This window comes from Anabrus simplex, chromosome 2, assembly GCF_040414725.1.
Source record: "Anabrus simplex isolate iqAnaSimp1 chromosome 2, ASM4041472v1, whole genome shotgun sequence".
NCBI classification, from domain to species: Eukaryota; Metazoa; Arthropoda; class Insecta; order Orthoptera; family Tettigoniidae; genus Anabrus; species Anabrus simplex.
In genome coordinates this window covers 1195740085-1195751337 of record NC_090266.1, presented here as the reverse complement: position 1 = coordinate 1195751337, position 11253 = coordinate 1195740085, and positions in this window count along the sequence as shown.

The following is an 11253-nucleotide window of genomic DNA, read 5'->3' as shown; positions in this document are numbered from 1 at the left end:
TTCTACGTGACAACAGCCATCTTTGAGCACCGTGCTGCCCTCTATGCGGTGGCGGCAAATTCTACATGCTCTTGTTTGGAAACAAACCCACGCGCTTTTTTTGGGAGCCATCATCCGCCATCTTTAAGCAACAGAGTACAGTGCTGTCCTCTTTGTGGTGGCGGCAAATTCCACGAGCTCTTGTTTGGAAACAAAGCCACATGCTTTTTTGACAGCTGTCACCCGCCATCTTTAATCAACAGAGCACTATGCTACTATCATGAGGGCAATTTCGTTAGCTGTCATCCGCCATCTTTAATGAACAGAGCACCGTGCTGCCCTCATGCGGGGCAATTTCGTTAGCTGTCATCCGCCATCTTTAATGAACAGAGCACCGTGCTGCCTGATGCGGGGCAATTTCGTTAGCTGTCATCCGCTCGCATACCCGCAGTGATGCATGTTTAGACTTGAACACGCATACTACTGTTCAAAACTTATTACAACTTGAACTGCATACTAGTGTTCGATGTTGTTGAACACTGCATTGTATGACTAGAATCGAGCACTGTTTAGAAAGAAAGAATTATCTTCTCAACATACTCACTAAGCTGCTCTTCTTCCTCTGTCAAGGTACATCTCTATCGAACATGCATTGCAAAAGCAAGAGTGTGCAAGTTTAGACTTGAACACATACTACCGTTTATAGTTCGATGTTGTTGAACACTGCATTGCAATCAAACACTGTTTAGAACAAGAAAAAAAATTATCTTCTCAACATGAGCTAGACAATAACATACTTACGAATCTGCTCATCACGTTCTTTCTTGCTTTTCTTCTTTGAGTAATAAACGAAACTCTATCTTGCAAATAAGTAGCGGGAGGAAGGTACCTAAAATAAAAGAATAAACCAATTCTACATTATTTATTTACATCTTGTATGTACAAGTTTTATCTCGAATCATTTTACGCTAGTGATGTTTGCGTACTTCTCCCATTCTCGACGCAATTCTTGTATGTACAAGTTTAAACTTGCCGTACTATGCTCTCAGCATACCTCTCCCTATCTTTATACAATATGTACAGTGAATTGTGATGTAAGACAGCGTAATGTATATATTACAAAGTACACACCTCTAGCATAATGTTTACACACATCTGCTTTATGTAAAGTAGTACCGATCAATACTACTATGCCCTCAGGCTAGAGTGTTGGTAGAATTTGGAATGACAAACCGTTTGCAATCAACATTATTAAGGGCTATCTTACTAATTAAATGAGTGTACAACTGGTGCTTCTTGTTTCTAATGACAGACATTTGCTTATGCAAAACAGGTGGATTACTTTTAATGCAATTGTTATAGTTTTCAAAACTTAGCTGATTCTGAACGACATTCTTTTTAACCCCCTTCAATCTCTTTATTTGTAATTCATTTAAGAGTTTTATGCAATATGACTTGGATTTAGTACCAACAAATGAATCGATAATATTCCCAGCACATTCATATTTCATTTTACCTAGAACCTTTTTGTTCACTAGCGGTAGATGATATTGATTATTTGCAGGATAGTTACTTGTATCAAACCTACCCAAGTCTGGCTTTATATCATTGTAATAGTCATCAGTTTTGATTTGATAAATAAACGAATCGGTATCTGTGTAGAGCAATTGCGCATTATGCGCGTACTTCATCATATAATCGTAATGGAATTCATACATGAGTGTTTTAGCCAATTCAAGTACTGCAAAGCCGACGTAGGTAGGTTTGTCATACTTAACCTTAGATGGATGGCTTTTCCTCTATTAACCAGCGTTTCGTCTTAGGTCTGACACTAGACTCTTCAGAGTGGGATGTGTCAGACCCTACCCACTGACGCTGGGGTGTATGCAGGTGAACATCATCATCCATGACGTCATTTCATTCCTCCCGAAGGGGAGGCGGGCCATCAGCTGAACTAAGCAGCTCTTCGGCCATGAGAATAGAGGAAATGTAACTGAAAGACATAATAAAGAGAGTATGTATCGTACATACGTGAAGGAACGGGTTATAGCTGTGGCGCAGGGGGCCGTGAACCGCAAAGGGGCCCACAGGGCGGACCCACATCACACACACCGGGGCGGACCCCAACTGGGTACATGTTTATTGAGGGAGGAGTTGGTATATCTCGGGCGCGCAATAACAGAAAAGAACAAAATACATAAGAAATCAAAGTACATTAGAGAAAAGTGTTACATATAGTGAGCAGGGGGAGGGTAGGGGTTCGGAGGAAAGGTAGGGAATGGAGTATAGTGTTGGGACAACAAGTAATAAAGGGTGGTAGAAACATTAATGATAGAGGTGGAGAGAAGACGTAAAAGATCCAATATCGGGAGCGGCGAAAGAGGGAAGTGAGACTGGGGAACTGGGGGAGGGATGAGTGGCGTTGGGGGATGGGGGACGGCGGGGGGATGGGTGGCGAGGGAGAAGGAGGAGACGTGTAACGAGTAGATCCAGCAAGCCGCGGGGGGGAGCGAGAACGCTCCACCCGATGGAGACGTCCTCGAAAACGGACGCCGGTGGCGAGAAGACGGTCGACATCAGCAGGGGAGGCGAGGCGAAGGCGTACCATGAACGTCGGGCCATCGGTGTTGAGGATGCGAAACACCCGTCGAACAGGGATGCCCTCCTGTTGTAGTTCGTGAAGAATATCCTGGTCCAAAACGTCGGGTGCAATCCCACGGACGACACAGCTCGGTGGGACAGACGGCGGAGAAGTCAATGTAGAATGGCCGGCAGGGCCTTGAGAGACAGACGAAGCTGCGAGAGTAGCATCCAGGTGGGTTGCAGGTGACGATTGAAATGAAGGAACGGTTGTAGTGCAGGAGGTCGGGGCGGTGGACATGATGGGGGAGGAGTGACTGTACGTGACGGTAGAGGGAGAAGTAGACGGAACACAGGAAGGGACAGAAGAAGGGGAAGGAGAAACGGAGGTTGTGACGGTAGTGGCGACAGTAGTGACGGGAGGAGAGGTGGACACGGGAGTACAAACAGTGGTTGTGGGAGGCGGCGCTAGGGAAGGAAACTTAGTTAAGAAATCAGGATCGGAGGCAATTTGCTCAAGAACATGGGCCGGAGTAGGAAGAACGGTATGATCAGAATAGAGGAGGTATAAATAGCCCGAGCGGAGAGCGCTATGCGCACAGGCGGAAGAACTGAAGAACACCACGATGTCCGGTGAAGGCTGTCCCGAGGAGGCATCTTGAAGTCGCAAGACCACAGAAGTGGGAGTATTGTTATCACACAGCCAGTGGCGAATTTGAGCCGGAGTATAATGAGTGTCCACATTCTTAACTAGACAGGAGTTAGACAGCATGATGAGGGAAGGCGACAGCCAACGAGGCGTCTGCCCATGTGATTATTCTTGGGCCTCCAATCTTACCCCTCTTGTTCTCCTTTCACTACTGTTCCATCGTACCCACACCCTGCCCCACCTCACCCTCTGTAATACTCTCTTTTGTGGCTCTCTGTATTTCTGTATGACTCACTGTAACACTTTCACTTTTCTGTAATGCGCGCCTGAGATACTTTCCTCTGTCAATAAATTTCTCGCCCTTTTTCTCTCTGGTGTTCGCGGGGGTTCGCTCGATCGGGTGCTTTGTGGCTCCTCCCTGGGTCCCGGCTTGTTGTAACGGTCTCCCTGCGCCACTTCACTTACATTCTTCCCTTTTCGGTGTGTACGATACATGCCTTCTACATGTCACTTTTACTACTTATTGTTTTACCCTCTGGCCGAAGAGCTGCTTTGTTCAGCTGATGGCCCGCCTCCCCTTTGGGAGGAATGAAATGACGTCATGGATGATGATGATGATGTTCACCTGCATACACCCCAGCGTCAGTGGGTAGGGTCTGACACATCCCACTCTGAAGAGTCTAGTGTCAGACCTAAGACGAAACGCTGGTTAATAGAGCAAACGCCGGAAAAGCCATCCATCTAATTTTTGATCTGATTTTTGATATGCTCTATTGGTGGAAAAGAATCTAATTCCCTCTATGGGAACTTAGAATTTCCATTTGGAATTGCTAGGCGGGCATTAATCCCATTGTGGAGTTTTATCTCCCGTATGCAGTTATCAGACTGTGCTTCATTAAATAAGCTTCTGATAAGCTCACCTGCATACACTGTCCACATATTTTTTCGGTTGGGTGGTGCTCTTCTCATCGCCTCTTTCACTCGCTCAACCGGCCTAAGGAACAAGAACTGGGCTGACGCCTCGTTGGTTGTCGCCTTCCCATCATGTCGTCCTCCTGTCTTGTGAAGAATGTGGACACTGCCTTTTCTCCCGCTGCCATCCGCAAGTGGCTTTGTGACGTCGGGACTGACGTTCGAGTGGTCCTTCGTCTTCAGGATGCCTTCTCTGGCCAGCCGTCTCCTGACATTGTGGTCTTCTTCCGTGATCCCAACATGGCATCTTTGGCCCTTCTTCGCGGTGACTTAGTGATCTTTAATGTCGCGCATGACGTTCTTCCTACCCCTGCCCATATTTTACAACACTTGGCCTCTGATCCTGCCTTCCCTCTCTCTGTACCGTCTCCCCTCCCTATTTCTACAGCTGCTCCCCCCACGGCTTCAGTCTCACATCCTTCCCCTACTCTTACTATTACTACCACTACGGTCACCACTTCCGTTCATCTTTCCCCGTCTTCTTCCACTCTCACTCTTACGTCTAGTCACTCCTCTCCGTTGATGTCTCCCACCGTATCCTCCGTATCTACGACTCTTCTGAGTCCCCAGCGGCCCCCTGCCGATTCTGTTGCTCCTGCCAGCGCCACTCCGCCAGCCTCTGTCCACGAGTCTGGCGCTACTACGACACATCCTCCGTCTTCATCATTCAGCTGTGTTCTTCGTGGCGTTGACCCAGCTATTACTGAGCACGACCTCCTGTTCGACCTCCATCAGGCAGGCGTCCCGGCGTGGCGAGTTTTCCGCATCTTCAACATCCATGGGCCGATGTACATGGTTCGCCTTCAGCTTCCCACCACTGAAGACGTCCAACGATTGATCACCAACGGCGTCCATCTTCATCGGCGGACTTATCGTGTGGAGCCTTCTCGCTCCCCACCCCGTGCCGCGCGATCACCTTCCCCTTCCCCCTCAGCCCGTTCACGACCAACACCGCCACCCGACCTCCCGTCGCACGCTCTTTACCCTCCCGTTCCGCACCCACCTTCCAGCCCGCCGCCTCTTTCCTTTTTCGAACTTCTCCGTTTACTTGCCACCTCCATCACTAATATCACCACTACTCTCTATTATCTTCTCCTCCAATCTTACCCCTCTTGTTCTCCTTTCACTACTGTTCCATCGTACCCACACCCTGCCCCACCACACCCTCTGTAATACTCTCTTTTGTGGCTTTCTGTATTTTTGTATGACTCACTGTAACACTTTCACTTTTCTGTAATGCGCGCCTGAGATACTTTCCTCTGTCAATAAATTTCTCGCCCTTTTTCTCTCTGGTGTTCGCGGGGGTTCGCTCGATCGGGTGCTTTGTGGCTCCTCCCTGGGTCCCGGCTTGTTGTAACGGTCTCCCTGCGCCACTTCACTTACATTCTTCCCTTTTCGGTGTGTACGATACATGCCTTCTACATGTCACTTTTACTACTTATTGTTTTACCCTCTGGCCGAAGAGCTGCTTTGTTCAGCTGATGGCCCGCCTCCCCTTTGGGAGGAATGAAATGACGTCATGGATGATGATGATGATGATGATGCTCACCTGCATACACCCCAGCGTCAGTGGGTAGGGTCTGACACATCCCACTCTGAAGAGTCTAGTGTCAGACCTAAGACGAAACGCTGGTTAATAGAGCAAACGCCGGAAAAGCCATCCATCTAATTTTTGATCTGATTTTTGATATGCTCTATTGGTGGAAAAGAATCTAATTCCCTCTATGGGAACTTAGAATTTCCATACTTAACCTTAACACGATTCATCTGTATAATAACTAAATTCTCATGTATGATGGTGCAGCTGTGGAAATTTGGTTTACTTATTAAATAGTTAGCACCATACCTTTTCTTAATATTTTCCCAGTTTGTAATCAATTTTACATCAACGCGTTTGTCAACATTTTCCATAGTCTTACCAAACACACTGTTATTCATGAGCTTGTAGAAATTTTTTTCAAACTCATTAACCGCATTCGTTCTTAAATTATTGTTCAGATCGATATATGGCTTTAGCCACGGTGACTGATTAAATTCTAGTACGCGATGAATTTTGGATAACTTCAAACCATGCTGCAAACACTGTTTTAAATTTCGGTAATGAATGATATACTTAGATTTATCACACAAATTAGCAATTAGCATTTTCGTCGTTGATGCGATGTACGGAGGCTTCATATTTTCAGGGCAGAACGGTAAGTCATTATGAGAAGTGTGTAACTCTTTAGGATACTGTAAGTCAACTTCGAGGAAATAGCCTTTATCAGCTTCATCGCCTAGGGCGTGCAGCTGTAAAGCATCAATTTCGCACTGCGTTAGCCAGCGGAAACCACTCACCGGTAGATGCTGACTCATCGCCCACCCATACTGATTATTAGCATCGAGATAAACGATATACTGAGATTCCTGACTAGAATCGAAACTCGGCATGTACTTATTATTTGCTTTAGAATACCGCCCGCTGCACTGACTTAGACCGGCTCGAATAGATGATTTTATAAAGTGCACCATATCAATATCGGTTAGCAGTTCCAAATTCACCTGCGTGTATTTTAACATCGCATCCCAACTTAACCCAGGCGCAGTAAAATACTGACATGTGTCAAGACTGTAGGTTTTCTTGCAAACACAGCGAAAATTTTCAAAAATATCAGCTAACAAAAGTACATCCGTCTTTAAATATAAATCGGAGTATTCACCCAGCGTTTGAATGTGGAACTGCTCCCAGATATGTTGTGCACGTAAATAGTCATCATCACTAATATCTGCTGAATTCAGCGAGCTGTAAAAGGATTGTTTCGATGGTAAGGCACGTTCTTCGAGGCGTTCTAAGCAGTCAAGATATTCATAACAAAAACACCCTTACGCTGAAGTAAATTAAACTGCGCTTCTTCGGGAAAAACGCGTCGAATTTCCGTAAATTGTTCTGGCTGTAAATGACTAGAAAGTTTATCGAGGCTACTCGCCATAAAGCGAAACGAGTCAAGGAATCTCAGTTTTATAGAATGCTCCGCATCTACTTTTACAGACTTTGCAAACGCAATGTACCGCTCTTTATTCTGAGGGATTATATCTACTTTTTCATCTGAAGCTCCAAATTGTGAAATGATGAAATGTGAGTCGTAACCAGATAAGTTATGAAAAGTTACAGGGATAAATTTAGGAACTCTGTACTTAAGATCACAGCTATAATGAGCGGCACATCTGTAGAAACCAGTTAAATGATCATGATCAAAAACTTTAGGGTCATTTTCGGAAAATTCCCCATCACAAATGCTACACTTTGTAGCACGTTCATGATCATTTAACTGAATTTCGGTGAGTGGCTTCATAGGAATATTACTATTTAGAATACGACCAAGACGAACTGCATCACTTTCAAGTCTTTCTAAAAATACTTTAGCAGCATCAGGTCCTCGATACAGCTCTAACTTGTTAAGCGTAATATCATAACTACACTTGATGTAATACGCGAAGCTATACGGGACATGCATGTGCGTAGTATTAGTGAAAAAGTTGTCAGGATTAGGTGAGCATGTGTTGCATGGCGTGAGGATGGCTTCAAAGTCTGCATAAATCACGAAAGGTACCCACATCTGCTTGTGAAAATTTGTAAATTTTAAAACATTATTGCCTGTAGTAGGTATCTCTGTACGTACATGATTGCAGTCATTCTTGGAATGCTTCGTTAACTGATCTTCAGTTCTAAAATACTGCAAGCATCCATCACATAGCCACTTTTTCCTATCATGTTTTGACAACTGACTACCAACAAGTCTACTCAGATTTTTAATCCAGCAAAAGTGGCTATTCTCACTGTTTTCGATATAGAGTAAGTTAACATGAGTACTCTTCTTATGACATGTATAATACAGAGGACCTACTACAGACTTTTTGTCTACACCATACACATTAATGCTAATGTTATTTAGTTCTTCAAAGCGCTTAATATCTTTTAACTGCACAGGAAATTCTATACTATCGAAATTTAGCTGCGTTGAATAGTGTGGATATGATGATATTCTCTTAGCTACGTCTGATTTCGCAGGATTTAAAGCCGACATCACCGCCCATGCAAAACATGCTTCGTCATTGTTTTGGATGTTTACAACAGCTTTTCTTTGCTGAATCCATGTCGGCAGCTCGATGTACGATGAACCTCGCATAGGATTGTACTTATTGATGTTAACTTCTAGATAAATTATTTCAACTAAAGCCCACCCTGATTCCTTTTCCTGAAAATCCTCGCTCTTAGTTCAAATAATGTTAGAGACATCCCTAAGTACATCACCAAAATTAGTCGACTCACTTATGACAAAATTCTTCGTATTAAATGATTTAATGTCCGTTATTTCGGATTCATCCGTGCTTTTAATGTACAAGGCGAAAAGTTCAAAATTAACTTCAAATAAATTATGATTGGACAAAGATTTAGCAAGAAGCTGTTGTACATCCGGTTGAACACAATTTAAAAAGTTTGAAGTGCTCTGAAACTTTTGACTGGTGCGAATTCTGTAACTAGAAATCCTACTTTTAAATGCTGTAATAATTTCCTCGATGTTTGCGTTACTACCACTTCTACACCCATTATTTTTATGCGCATTACTCCGTAAGTGCCCCTGAAAATGTGAAAATGGTACATCAGTGTTACAGTGCTCGCAGTAAATAGTTTGAAGTTCATGATTTTTTCTAGGTTTTTTTACTACTAGTACTTTCTACAGCTACATCCGTTTTTTTACGCTTTTCTCCTATTACCTGAGGGCAAGTAGATACCTGATGCGCTTCTACTAAGTGAGCCTCGTATCGCTCTACGTTGGCGAAATACACACTACAAACTTTACATAAAGCAGATGTTATGCTAGGGTGTTTTGATTTCATATGGCGCATGAAGTTATCTCGCCTTGTAAACGTTACATTGCATTCCTCACAGCAGGGGAACATCTGAAAAGAGAACAACCAATAGAGATTAGGCGAAAGTTGCTATGTTCGAAAGAAACCAAGTTTCAACCTATAGAAGTCTGATATTGCTGAAAGTTTGAAATGATAAGATTAACCTCTTCTACAGCATGCTGATTTAAGAGAATAACTATTTATCATTACACTAAAGGTGTGATGTTCGGAAGAAACCAAGTTTCAACCTATTGAGGTCGGACATGGCTGTGAGTTTGAAATTATAAGATTAACATCTTCTACAGCATAAAACATTGAAGAGGACATCTATTTATCATTAGACTAATGTTACGATGTTCGGAAGAAACCAAGTTTCAACCTATAGAGGTAAGACATTGCTGTAAGTTTGAAATTATAAGATTAACCTCGTCTATAGCATGAGGATTGAAGAGAACAACTATTTATCAATAGACTAAAGTTACGATGTTCGGAAGAAACCAAGTTTCAACCTATAGAGGTCAGACATTGCTGTGAGTTTGAAATTATAAGATTAAACTCTTCTATGACATGCAGATTAAAGAAAATAACTATTTATCAATAGACTAAAGTTACGATGTTCGGAAGAAACCATGTTTCAACGTATAGAGGACGGACATGGTTGTGAGTTTGAAATTATAAGATTAACCTCTTCTACAGCATGTAGATTGAAGAGAACAACTATTTATCAATAGACTAAAGTTGCGATGTTCGGAAGAAACCAAGTTTAAACGTATAGAGGTCGGACATTGCTGTGAGTTTGAAATTATAAGATTAACCTCGTCTATAGCATGAGGATTGAAGCGAACAACTATTTATCATTAGACTAATGTTACGATGTTCGGAAGAAACCAAGTTTCAACCTATAGAGGTCAGACATTGCTGTAAGTTTGAAATTATAAGATTAACCTCGTCTATAGCATGAGGATAGAAGAGAACAACTATTTATCAATAGACTAAAGTTACGATGTTCGGAAGAAACCAAGTTTCAACGTATAGAGGTCGGACGTTGCTGTGAGTTTGAAATTATAAGATTAACCTCGTCTATAGCATGAGGATTGAAGAGAACAACTATTTATGATTAGCTTAAAGTTACGATGTTCGGAAGAAACCAAGTTTCAACGTATAGAGGTCGGACATTGCTGTGACTTTGAAATTATAAGATTAACATCTTCTATGACATGCAGATTAAAGAAAATAACTATTTATCAATAGACTAAAGTTACGATGTTTTAGAAGAAACCAAGTTTCAGCCTGTTGAGGTCAGACATAGCTATGTGTGTTTGAAATTATAAGATTAACCTCTTCTATGACATGCAGATTAAAGAAAATAACTATTTATCAATAGACTAAAGTTACGATGTTCGGAAGAAACCAAGTTTCAACGTATAGAGGTCGGACATTGCTGTGAGTTTGAAATTATAAGATTAACCTCGTCTATAGCATGAGGATTGAAGAGAACAACTATTTATGATTAGCTTAAAGTTACGGTGTTCGGAAGAAACCAAGTTTCAACGTATAGAGGTCGGACATTGCTGTGAGTTTGAAATTATAAGATTAACCTCTTCTATGACATGCAGATTAAAGTATATAAATATTTATCAATAGACTAAAGTTACGATGTTTTAGAAGAAACCAAGTTTCAGCCTGTTGAGGTCAGACATAGCTATGTGTGTTTGAAATTATAAAATTAACCTCGTCTATAGCATGAGGATTGAAGAGAACGACTATTTATCAATAGACTAAAGTTACGATGTTCGGAAGAAACCAAGTTTCAACGTATAGAGGTCAGATATTGCTGTGAGTTTGAAATTATAAGATTAACCTCGTCTATAGCATGATAGCATGAGGATTGAAGAGAACAACTATTTATGATTAGCTTAAAGTTACGATGTTCGGAAGAAACCAAGTTTCAACGTATAGAGGTCAGACATACCTTAAAATCTTCGCGCTGCAAACTGTTACTCGGATGAATAAAATGCCTGTGTTCAAGCCTGAAACTCGAATGATAATATTCTGGTCGTACCTAAAAAAGAAGAAACATATATGAATGTAGTGTAGGGTACATCAGCTAGCCTAGCTATCTTTACAACTCAAAGTTCGAAAACATACCTTAAAAATGCACGTGCTGCAGACTGTTACTCGAA